Source organism: Carassius gibelio, chromosome A1, assembly GCF_023724105.1.
Source record: "Carassius gibelio isolate Cgi1373 ecotype wild population from Czech Republic chromosome A1, carGib1.2-hapl.c, whole genome shotgun sequence".
Taxonomy (NCBI): Eukaryota; Metazoa; Chordata; class Actinopteri; order Cypriniformes; family Cyprinidae; genus Carassius; species Carassius gibelio.
Window position 1 is genome coordinate 33,326,972 of NC_068371.1, and position 12,839 is coordinate 33,339,810.

General features: G+C 42.3%; 1 protein-coding gene across 2 annotated transcripts in view; it reads left to right on the plus strand.

Annotated features, from left to right (window-relative positions):
• LOC128020811 (NACHT, LRR and PYD domains-containing protein 3) overlaps positions 1 to 12,839 on the plus strand; it is a 638,518-nt gene that overhangs the window by 114,435 nt on the left and 511,244 nt on the right. The gene's annotated exons all lie outside the window — the stretch shown is intronic.

Genomic DNA, 12,839 nt, shown 5'->3' on the forward strand with positions numbered 1-12,839 from the left:
AAATTAGTTGAGTCTTTGTAGGAATACACATATCCTCACAGAAACTGATATATGATGTTACGATCTGTGGCAGCAGCTTCAAAAACACTCCAATCAGTGAGGTCAAAACAAGATTGTAAATCCTGCTCTGCTTCATTAGTCCATCTTTTTACAGTCCTTGATACAGGTTTAGCTGATTTTAGTTTCTGCCTGTAGGACGGTATAAGATGAACCAGAAGGTGATCAGAACGTCCCAAAGCTGCTCGTGGAACAGAGTGAAATGCATCCTTTATTGTGGTGTAACAGTGATCCAATATAATACTGTCTCTTGTGGGACAAGTAACATGCTGTCTGTATTTTGGCAGTTCACGGGAGAGATTGTCTTTATTAAAGTCCCCGAGAATGATTAAAACAGAGTCCAGGTGTTGTTGTTCTGTGTCTGTGATCTGATCAGCGAGTTTCTGTAAAGCTGAGCTCACATGCGCTTGTGGAGGGATGTAAACACTGACTAGAATGAACGAGTGAAACTCCCGCGGCGAATAGAACGGCTTGCAGTTAATGAAGAGTGTTTCGAGATTTGAGCAGCATGTCTTCTTTAAAACAGTTACATCTGTACACCACCGTTCATTGATGTAAAAGCATGTCCCGCCGCCGCATGATTTCCCTGTAGATTCTGATTCGCGATCCGCTCTAAACAGCTGAAAGTCCGGCAGATGGAACGCGCTGTCCGGTATGGTGTCATTCAGCCAGGTTTCCGTGAAACACAGAGCAGCAGAGTGTGTGAAATCCTTATTTGTCCGAGAAAGCAGAAGGAGTTCGTCTGTTTTGTTGGGTAGAGAGCGGAGATCTGCCAGATGGATGCTAGGCAACGGCGTTCGAAATCCGCGCTTCCTGAGTCTGACGAGCGCCCCGGCTCGCTTCCCCCGTCTGCGCGTCCTGAAGCGTTTGATCAGCGCCGCTGCTCCTCCGATAACAACGTTCAGTAAAACGTCTGAATAATTTAAATCCAGAAAAACATCTTGTGGTGCGTTCTGCCGAATGTTCAGCAGTTCTTCCCTGGTGAAACTGATGGCAGGAATATAACTAAAGACAGGACAAACTAACAAAAACACAAAAACATATGCAGAGCTCGTCACGGAGGCAACCATCCTGTATCGGCGCCAGATGCATCAATAATATAAATTAGAAACAATAAAGGACCCAGAATAGAACCCTGAGGAACCCCAAATGAAATTTTTGAAGTTTTAGAAAAGAAACCATTGAGATAAACAAATTGTTCTCTGTTAATAAAGTAATTGCGAAACCAAACTAATGCAGTACCCTCCATGCCATATCTATTAAGCTTAGAAATCAAAATATAATGTGAAACAGTGTCAAAAGCCTTTAACCAGCTCCTGCAACCAGCCCTGAATGCCTCTCCAAACAAATGTTCACACCATTAACAGCTCCTGCAACCCATCCTGAATTAAGAAATTCATGTGTAGCAGTGTGATCAGCATGTAGAATATTCAAATTGAAATCACCGTGTAACAGACAGAGCTTATGTTCCTTTGAAATAATATCTAAGGTTGAATCAAGTGCATCAATGAAGGTATTTATATCAGAAGCAGGTGGTCTGTAAATGCATCCAATCACAATGCTTTTCCCTTTAAATAAATAACATGAGGGAATTTCGACAAATAGAGATTCTACTAATGTTAGGTTGAAGTTATTACTTAAATCCTTTCTGAGAATATATTTAAATAAATCAGACACGTACAGAGAGACTCCTCTTCCTCTTTTCATTTCCCTACAAGAGTGGATAGCATTATAGTGTACTAGATTATAGAGATGTGATGTGTCATTATGAAGCCATGTTTCCGTAAATGCTAGAGCTGAGAAGGAGTGTGACAAGGTAGATAAGAAGGTTTTAAAGTGATCGAAGTTTTCTCTGAAGCTACGTGCATTCACATGAATCGTGGAGAACGAGGTTTGATCAGAATGTGTAGGAGACAAACAAGGCAAGAAATTAATCTGCTGTTCGGTATAATATTCACACGACAAATTAACAGAATTCAGATAATTGTTATTGGAGTCAGGATTAAAAAAGGTTTCATAAATTCCAGTGTTGTTGTCAATGTTCAGCTCAAATGGGTTCAGAGTCCGTGAATCTATTACAGGTGCTGCATATTTCCAGTCATTTGTTATAAGACTAGAGTCAATTGATGTCATAATAAAGAAATGTTAAGATAGTACCTTGTAAGAACGACATCACACCAAAAAGACTCACGTTCAACCAACACATAAGGGTTAATCCTTTCACTCAATAAACCCGAACAATCCATCGGCAGCAGTAGAAACAGGAGTTCTTGAGAGTGAAATGATTCATTTATATTCATCCAGCTGATTTGATTCCCGTATCGCCAAAACCTTCACATCTGGTCGTAATCCATTCGTCTTAATCCACACTTTGCAGTTCCGGGTCCATGTCGACTGAATCTTTCCATTTTTACGTAGTAATCTAGCGTCCTTAGCAATATTGGCATTCTTCTTAGTGAGATGTTCGTTGAGGTAAACCTTCGTGCCCTTCAATTTCCCCCCTTGACTCAACAGATCGATTTTGTGTTTGTGGTTCACAAAGCGCACAATGATGGCAGGAGGCCCAAGGATCGTAGAATGATGCTTCTTAGGTAGCAAGTGACAGGCAGAAAAGTTTTCACTCTGAACTTCAATATCTTTGCTCACCAAGAATGAAACAACCTGCTGTTCCAGAGATTGGGTCTCCGTCTCCGGTGCATCAGCACAGAGGACTCCAGCCACTGGATCCGCCACCCTCGCATAGCTACGGTGTTTCGTTTCCAAGCCAGTTATAATGAAGTCGTTCATTCTCGTGTGCTGTTCAAGATCATCGATTCGATTCTCCAACATAGCTATTTTCTCATCTTTCTTCATCAGTAACATCTTAAGCGACTGAATATCAGCTGACAGTTTATCATTCAATGCCGTCAAGTTTTCCTGTTTAGTTACGTTTTTCAGCGTTAAGCTGATCAGTTCCAATTGTTCCTCCACTCTTTTCATCTGTGCAATCGTGGGCCCTCCCATACTTGATTTAGTTTGTTTTCAAAAAGTGTAATTCGTATGATGGATTAATGAGGTGAAATACCAACAAAGCCAGAGCTCCATTCTACCTCTGAGCTGCGTGCCGCCATTTTGAGATTCCCTGCTGTGAATGAGTCTGTTAGTGGCAGAGGTTCTGCCAGTGTGTCTAACATGTGTGTTAGACTTGCGTTGTTGAAGCTTATTCTCCCTTTGATACTCATCCAGTCTAACCTGCACATCAGCTGCAGCCCATTCGTGCAGTGGCTTACATTTGTATATAAGAGACAGCTCTGGATCCGGACAGTTCCTGATGAACATTACAGTAACTTCACGAAAGGCGTCATCTAGAGTTTTCCCCAGTCTCTTCAGTCCTTCCACAGCAACGTCAATAGCATTGTTCAGCCGAATCCAATACTCGAATGGCTTCTCGTTTTGCAAAGGCAATGTGGCATAAAAATCTTCCAATGGCATGCACGAACACACAGTTTCACCACAATGTTGTTTGAGCAGGTCAAAAACTGGCTTTGGACCCTTACTGAGGTCGATCAATGGGTTACTTCTCAGTCCAACCTTCACCACATCACGTGCTCTGCCCTGCAACTTAGTCAGTACTTCGTCAGCTTGGTCTTTTAAGGGAACTTTTCTCCTCCCCATCACCTCTGAAACATAGAGGCTCATTAACATCATGCTTAACAACCCTGCTAACTTCTGACAATTCACTCATATTAAAAGTTGAATCACTTTGTTTGTTTTGGCCAAAAACCCCAGATTCAAGACAGGTGACAATATTCTGGCCAATGCTGCTGCCTATCTGTTTCACTATATCATTAATCAGATTCAGCGGCACAGCATTCAAATCAGATAATTGCACAGAATCATCCGAGAGGGCAGAAGACTGTGACACAATAGGTGTCTGCACATCAACACTTCTTGTGTGAATAGGGGTTGAGAAAAGTGGACCTATTTTATCAGCCCCACCAATCTGATGTGCATGCGCAAACCTCAGTACTCCTCGCCCCCTTCCCATACCATTCTGACTATTAAATCCATCCATATCAGAATCAACTATTCAAATCACAATGCTTCTTGTAACTGACTATTTTTTCTTTTCTTTTTTACAATAACAAAAATAAGTAAATAAAAAAATAATCTATAGAATTTAAATCAACAATATAATTCAGAATTCCAGCGATTAACACTCTAAATTAACCCAAGGTAGTATTTAAAGTCCTTTAAAGAATGAATTCAATACAAAAATATATATATATTTCAGTCCACTAAATACTTAAGAAGATTTCACGAATCAGGTATCCAGTTCACAGTTTATATTGTCAAATGGCGAACCTTTCATCCACTCAGTCACGTTGCAGCGGTGCACCCATTGGCTTAACACCCCGGCAACTTCTCCACTCACGTGTAATGTCCGATCCCACGAAGAGTGAAGTGACGATCACGGCAGCAGCAATGCACGACGCGCTGTGTCATCTCATGCAGACTGGTGCAATTTACTTTCACTAAAGCACATTTTACGAACATAACAATGGAACATGTACCTGTATAACACAAATGGAAATATGAGGACTCGTGCAGCACATAAACCAGCATGCGGCAGCAATGCACGACGCTGAGAAAGAGAAAATTACAGATATTAAAAAGAAACTTCAGTAAAGAAAAATTATCAACAAAACATGTGGGTGCGTATTACAGATGGGCTTTATATCACAATCATACAGATATATCATTTGAATTCATCTGTTACATGAAATACGGCCCTAATTGACTCGCTGCAAAAACTTGCGTGACCTACCGCTGTGTCATCTCATGCAGACTGGTAAGCAGCAAAGTGCGCCAACCCCCCAAGTCAGCATGGCAGCAGGAAACCCCAAATATGGTCATGGCAATTGGAATCACAAAATAATTTCCTAAATACACAACTGCTACACACACATTCACACAAGTTGCAGGAAGATCGAAAGTTAGGGAAAGATGAGTTTAAGAGAATGGCAATATGGAATTCCAAGTTTACAGCAATACGTTAAATTGCATAGACATGAACAACCATCAATCACTTAATTAACCCTCGCATGGAGTTCCTCAATGAGGTTAAAATTGTATTAGATACACCAGTACAAATCAGAGTCTGGAGGTAAGTATTTGCGTCTCCTGTGTAAAGAGAGTCCCCTTTGTTGTCGTTGAAAGGGGATTTTCCCGATGTCGCTGATTGGCTGGAAGTTCAGTAGTCGTTGAAGTGACGTCTTGGGAAGCCCTTGTTGGGCGTTGGCTGAAGACCGAGTTGTGTGGGGGTTGAAGTTGAAACTCAACGTTACAAAACTTAACTCGGAACACGAAACTCTCAAACGGAAAAGAAAAGAAGTAAAGTTTGACTAAACTAGTTTGTGTTTCTTCTCATCGTGGCTAAGTAGCAGCAGGCGTGCAGGCTGAAGCACGCTGGATCCGCGCTCAAAGAACAGAAATGACTAACAGCATGGCTAAAAGCTAAAGCTAAGAAGCAAAGCTAAAAGCTAAAAGCAGGCATGACTGATAGCAAAAGCATAGCTAAAGACTAAGAGCAGACATGACTAATAACAGAAGCATAGCTAGAGACTTAAAGCAGGATTTTATGGTGTCCTGAGTATTTAAACTGGCCTGTTGGCCACACCTCAAATGTTGTCTTGACCAGTCAGATATTGTCTTGGCTCGGGGGTATCATAAATCATATGTTTATCTTACCAAGCATGTGGTCCGAATTTTCCCGCTCTTGCAGGGTCTAATTTTGGACATGATTCCTATAATAAGAATATGATATATTTGACAAATAACTGATTGTCTGGACTATTTCAAGCAAGCAGATTCAATTACATGTATACTAGACATGACTATGTATCCTTAAGCTATCCCATAGTTATTAAAAGACATACACAATAAGTGATTATAACATGATAGTCAAATGAGTGGGTTACATATAAATGAATATTTGAAAATGAGTTAAGCGATGGACTGATATTCATTTAGAAGTCATGATAGTCAAATGTGTGGGTTACATATAAATGAATATGGAGTTAAGCGATGGACTGATATTCATTTAGAAGTCATTTTGGAGTTCATTTTGGTCCATATATATGTACAAAAGACAGTTTCTTTGTCATTATCTGACACAGATTTCTGTGGAGACCAGAGGTTCAAAGCCCCTCTCCCCTTAGGAATTTCAGTCTAGTTCTGCTAGGTGGGGGAAGTGTTTTTAAGGAAGTGTTTAACTCTCATGGGTTTACATGTGATGTCCAGCGTTGCATCTCACTTACAAACAACAAATTTGACAGTCTCTTCTGTGAATTAAAATTGTCAATAATTGTTCTAGTGGTGTTAAAGTTGAAAGCTGTTCTGTGAAAGTGTTGGTTGGTTGGTTATCTTGCTTGGGACTTGTGGCACAGAATGTTTTATGACTTCCTGTTGCCTTACTGAGGAATTTAGCTTGTGTTTCAGCCACAGCCCTGATCGACTCTATAATTTGTCTGGTTCGAGTCATTTCTGGTACAATTTATTGAGCACGGAATCGTTTTTTCTTTGCTCAAGCGATCTTTTTTTGCAATTGTTAATTTCTGTTCAAAATATAATGTAATGTGCTTGCAAAATATAGTTCTCTGTGCTCAAATCGTACAATTACTTGCTCAGGATTGAGGCACAAAAATAACGACATATATATTTCGCACATTTTCTAGAGGGACACCGTTGGACTCGCGTCTCGCACAAGAGAGCCGCATGTTTATAAAGACATGTAAAATTAATGTATTTAATTTAATTTTCTAAAAATATCTCGAGACTTTATGTTGGGTTTTTGTTCCCCATCCCACTGCATCTCATGTTTTGTGTTACTGGTTTTCCGCCCTTTTTATTTATTTAACAATGCGTGCATACATGACGCTGTTTTGTTTATAGTTCTTAAATCAACTTAATAATAATTGGTTCATAAACATTATTTAAAATATTATGTTGTTTTTTCACAGTTATGTATTCTGATTCTTTGAATAAAAGTGCAGTAATATTTTGCTCGATGCGCAATCTTGAGGCCTCAGAAGAGAAGCAAAAAGCTTTTCTTCACCCTAACTGAAATTATGCATTTTTAATTCGAATACAATTCGAATTTTGATCATATTTAAGTAAAAAATTAGATTTTAGTTTTTCAGCTATTTTGACAGCCCTAGGTGATTCTAGCCCGAATCTTTATCTGTATGCATGAGACTGTTTGAATACCGGCTGTATTCACATTTCTGTTGCAAAAGAAAAACATTGTGCAGAAGTATTATTTTCTGTTATGCGTGTGTGTTCTGGCTCAATAGAAAACTAAAGGGGGCCCAAGCTGCATTTGCTCTGTAAAAAAAAAATAAAACCTGGACGCGCTCTGAGAGAAGGTCATTAAAATCAATTTCCTATTTTCGTTTTCGAAACTTGTGTTGGTTGATTCGGGCTTGATTTGTGCAATAGATTTTCGAACATAAAGTGATAGTCGACACGGTCACAGTTTTAGTCTAGACGGGAGAAAGCACAGTTTTTCCAGAACTTCGTGCCAAGTTAAAGCGGTGTCGAGCTGTTTTAATGAATTTTTTTAGCTGTATTATGGTGCCCGAACCCGTATGACTTTGAACAGAGACCTGGAACATTTTGTTTACTGCAGCCGCAGCCATCATTACCAAGCGTAAACTGTTGACTCTGACTGAGAGTATGAGACGAAGCGAACGCACAGGCCATGGTGTGACATCCGTTAACCAATAGTGTAAACATAGATGACGTCACAGGTTTTTTTTAATTAAAGAAGATAGCCTTCATTTGTATGTAGGCCTAGGCAATTTATATATTTACAATACTTACTTAAATATAATTAATAGTATTTTATTGCTTTTGTATTAGTATTTTGAAGAGTAAAAAAAAATTGGTCGGTCTTAACGCAAATTTACAATCGGCAAGTGGGTCGGCTAAAAGCAAAAAGTCGGTGCTAAATTGACAGGGTCGGTCGGGTTACGGCAAACAATAATATTTTTAAGGATGGCCTGATTCAATCATGTATTAACTATATGTCTCAGCGATACCGTCTGGGCAGAACTATTGTTCCAGCCACCAAAGAAAGATGCACAAATAACCTGCCTGATCTATCTCAACTGCTATTTGTACCCAAAAATACACATGAATTAGACGAAATTACTGACAACATGGGCACTATTTTCTCTAATACATTAGAAGCTGTTGCCCCCATCAAATTGAAAAAGGTTAGAGAAAAACGTACTGTACCATGGTATAACAGTAATACTCACTCTCTCAAGAAAGTAACTCGTAGTCTTGAATGCAAATGGAGAAAAACTAACTTAGAAGTTTTTAGAATTGCATGGAAAAACAGTATGTCCAGCTATAGACAGGCTCTAAAAACTGCTAGGGCAGAGCATATACACAAACTCATTGAAAATAACAAAAACAATCCAAGGTTTTTATTTAGCACAGTGGCTAAGTTAACAAATTACCAGGCGCCACCTGATTCAAATATTCCACCAACGTTAAATAGTAATGACTTTATGAATTTCTTCACTGATAAAATAGATAACATTAGAAATACAATAGCGAATGTAGATTCTACAGCGTCTAACACTTCAGTTTCATCCATCGCACCCAAAGATAAAATGCAGTGCTTTACAAATATAGGACACAAAGAGCTAAATAAACTTATCACTGTATCTAAACCAACAACATGTTTATTAGATCCTGTACCCACTAAATTACTGAAAGAGCTGTTACCTGTAGCCGAAGAACCGCTTCTCAATATTATTAACTTGTCGTTATCTTTAGGTCACGTCCCAAAACCATTCAAGCTGGCGGTTATCAAGCCTCTTATTAAGAAACCAAAACTAGATCCTAGTGTACTGGCAAATTATAGGCCTATTTCAAATCTTCCATTTATGTCTAAAATTTTAGAAAAAGTTGTGTCTGCTCAATAGAGCACCTTCCTGCATAAAAATGATCTGTATGAATAATTTCAGTCAGGTTTTAGGCCCCACCATAGCACAGAAACTGCACTTGTTAAAATTACAAATGACCTGATCCTTGCGTCAGATCAAGGCTGCATCTCATTTCTAGTCTTACTTGATCTTAGTGCTGCGTTCGACACCATAGATCATGACATACTCATAGATTGATTACAAAACTATAGAGGTATTCAAGGGCAGGCTCTAAGATGGTTTAGATCCTACCTGTCCGATCGCTACCATTTTGTTTACTTAAATGGGGTGTCATCTCATTTATCATCAGTAAAATATGGAGTGCCACAAGGATCTGTCCTAGGTCCCCTTCTATTTTCAATATACATGTTGCCCCTTGGTAATATTATTAGAAAATACGGAATTAGCTTCCACTGTTATGCTGATGATACTCAGCTATATATCTCAACAAGACCTGAAGATGAAACTTCCCAATTATCTAAGCTAACAGAGTGTTAAAAATGTAAAATATTGGATGACAAATAATTTTCTCCAATTAAATTCAGATAAGACAGAGATATTAATTATTGGACCAAAAAAACACTACACAGAATCTTGTAGATTACAATCTGCAACTAGACGGATGTACTGTTACTTCCTCTACAGTCAGATATCTGGGTGTTATATTAGACAGCAATTTGTCTTTTGAAAATCATATTTCCAATGTTACAAAAACTGCATTCTTCCATCTTAGAAACATTGCCAAGCTACGAAACATGTTATCTGTTTCTGATGCAGAAAAGCTAGTTCATGCATTTATGACCTCTAGACTGGACTATTGTAATGCACTTCTAGGTGGTTGTCCTGCTTCTTCAATAAACAAGCTACAGGTAGTCCAAAATGCAGCAGCTAGAGTCCTTACGAGGTCAAGAAAATATTATCACATTACCCCAATTTTACAGTCTCTGCACTGGCTACCTATTAAGTTCCGTATCAGTTACAAATTATTATTACTTACCTATAAGGCCCTAAATGGTTTAGCTCCTGCGTACGTAACTAGCCTTCTACCACGCTACAACCCATCACGCACCCTAAGGTCACCAAACGCTGGACTTTTGGTAGTTCCTAGGATAGCAAAGTCCACTAAAGGAGATAGAGCCTTTTCACATTTGGCTCCCAAACTCTGGAATAGCCTTCCTGATAATGTTCGGGGTTCAGACACACTCTCTCTGTTTAAATCTAGATTAAAAACACATCTCTTTCGCCAATCATTTGAATAATGTATCTTTTAAATTGTGAGTGTAGTTGCATCTGATCAAATTGTGCATTTTTATTCATTAGCTTGGGTTAAACTAATTTTACTTCGTTGGATCAGCAGCTATGCTAATGATGTCTCTATTTTGTTTCTATGTTTTGCCACGGGATTTCCACAAGCTCCAGTCTGGATCCAGAACTCCTGAGAAGAGATGATGCTGACCCTCAGAGGACCCCAGTGTCATGATTCTGCCCTCGTGTCCTTGATTTTTTCTAGTCTTGAGGCAGGATCATGACAGACCCGTGTTTTGTGTACAAGCACATGGCCTTGCCTTTGGGCCATGTGCTTGTGTTGTCTCGTTCCCTTGCCCCGCCCCCCTTGTTAACCTAGTCGTGTCTTGATTGTCCCATCTGTGCCACCTGTCGTGTCTTGATTGTTCCCCCTATTTAGATCTCCTAGTGTGCTCTGTCTTGCGTCGGTTCATTGTACCTGTCATTGTGATTGTACCTCAACTGTGTCCTACAATTGTGATTGTGTGTGAGATTGTGCTGTACCCGCTGAAGTCCTTGTATTACCGTGAGTGTTTATAGTTAGTATTTAGAGTCCTTGTTTATCTTGTCAGTCCAGTCCTGTTTTAGTTATTTAGTCTTTACCTTGCTCCGTGTTTTCCCCCTCGTGGGTTTTGTTTTCCCCTTTTTGTAATAAACCCTTTGTTTGAGAATCCCTGTCTGCACCTGAGTTCCTCCCTTGCCAAAAACCCTGACAGAATGAACCGACCACAATGGAACTCAGCAGACAGGAGGCAATGCCCGAGCCAGCAGCGGTGAGCGTGCCCGAGCCAGCAGCGGTGAGCGTGCCCGAGCCAGCAGCGGTGAGCGTGCCCGAGCCAGCAGCGGTGAGCGTGCCCGAGCCAGCAGCGGTGAGCGTGCCCGAGCCAGCAGCGGTGAGCGTGCCCGTGCCAGCAGCGGTGAGCGTGCCCGTGCCAGCAGCGTCGAGAGCTGGCGTGCCCGTGCCAGCAGCGTCGAGAGCTGGCGTGCCCGTGCCAGCAGCGTCGAGAGCTGGCGTGCCCGTGCCCGCAGCGTCGAGAGCTGGCGTGCCCGTGCCCGCAGCGTCGAGAGCTGGCGTGCCCGAGCCAGCAGCGGTGAGCGTGCCCGAGCCAGCAGCGGTGAGCGTGCCCGAGCCAGCAGCGGTGAGCGTGCCCTAGCCAGCAGCGGTGAGCGTGCCCGAGCCAGCAGCGGTGAGCGTGCCCGAGCCAGCAGCGAAGAGCGCTGGCGTGCCCGAGCCGGCAAAACAGAGAGCCGTATTCAAGTCTGCAGTCGTGAGAGCGGAGGAGAGAGCCGCGGCCGACTCTGCAGCAAAGACTCTTGTACAGTCTGTCTCATCTCGTAAGGAGATGCCAATTGTCCTGGCTGCTAAAGCCTTTTCTGATTATTTGTCCCGTCTTGTCCAAATCCTAGAAGTCCCCGTCAGTCCTGTTTTGTCCCCTGACCCTGTCCCCAGAAGTCCTAAGTGTCCAGCCGTTGTCTCCCCGTGTCCTGTTGATGTGGCCCCGTGTCCTGTTGATGTGGCCCCGTGTCCTGTTGATGTGGCCCCGTGTCCTGTTGATGTGGCCCCGTGTCCTGTTGATGTGGCCCCGTGTCCCGTTGATGTGGCCCCGTGTCCCGTAGAGGTCGTCTCCCCGTGTCCCGTAGATGTCGTCTCCCCGTGTCCCGTGAGTGTTGCCCCGTGTCTTGCTGATGTAGTCATGTGTCCTGTTGATGTGGCCCCGTGTCCCGTAGATGTCCCGTGTCCTGTTGTCCCCCCGTGTCCAGTAGATGTTGCCCTGTGTCCAGTAGATGTTGTTGCCCCGCGTCCCTTGTTTGCTCCTGTCATGTCCCCCGTCAGTAGTCCCGAGACCCCTCCCCGCCCCTCACCACCCAGACCTGCCCGTACCCCCCGTCGTCAGCCTTCGTCCTACCCTCCTAAGATTCCTACCCCACCCACCCGCCCTGGTCTGTCCCCCATGAACTTTGTGCTCCCTCCTCCACCCCTTCCCTGTTTGTTTTTTTTGATTTGCCACCCTAACCCGGCCGTCGTGTATTCATGTCTGCCTTTGTTATTATTTGTCATGTCTTGTTGGTTTGTGTCGGTGTCCCTGTCAGTCATGTCTCGTGTTTGATGTTCCCTTGAGGAGCGTCTGGAAGCCGTTCCTTAAGGGAGGGGTTCTGTCATGATTCTGCCCTTGTGTCCTTGATTTTTCCTAGTCTTGAGGCAGGATCATGACAGACCCGTGTTTTGTGTACAAGCACATGGCCTTGCCTTTGGGCCATGTGCTTGTGTTGTCTCGTTCCCTTGCCCCGCCCCCCTTGTTAACCTAGTCGTGTCTTGATTGTCCCATCTGTGCCACCTGTCGTGTCTTGATTGTTCCCCCTATTTAGATCTCCTAGTGTGCTCTGTCTTGCGTCGGTTCATTGTACCTGTCATTGTGATTGTACCTCAACTGTGTCCTACAATTGTGATTGTGTGTGAGATAGTGCTGTACCCGCTGAAGTCCTTGTATTACCGTGAGTGTTTATAGTTAGTATTTAGAG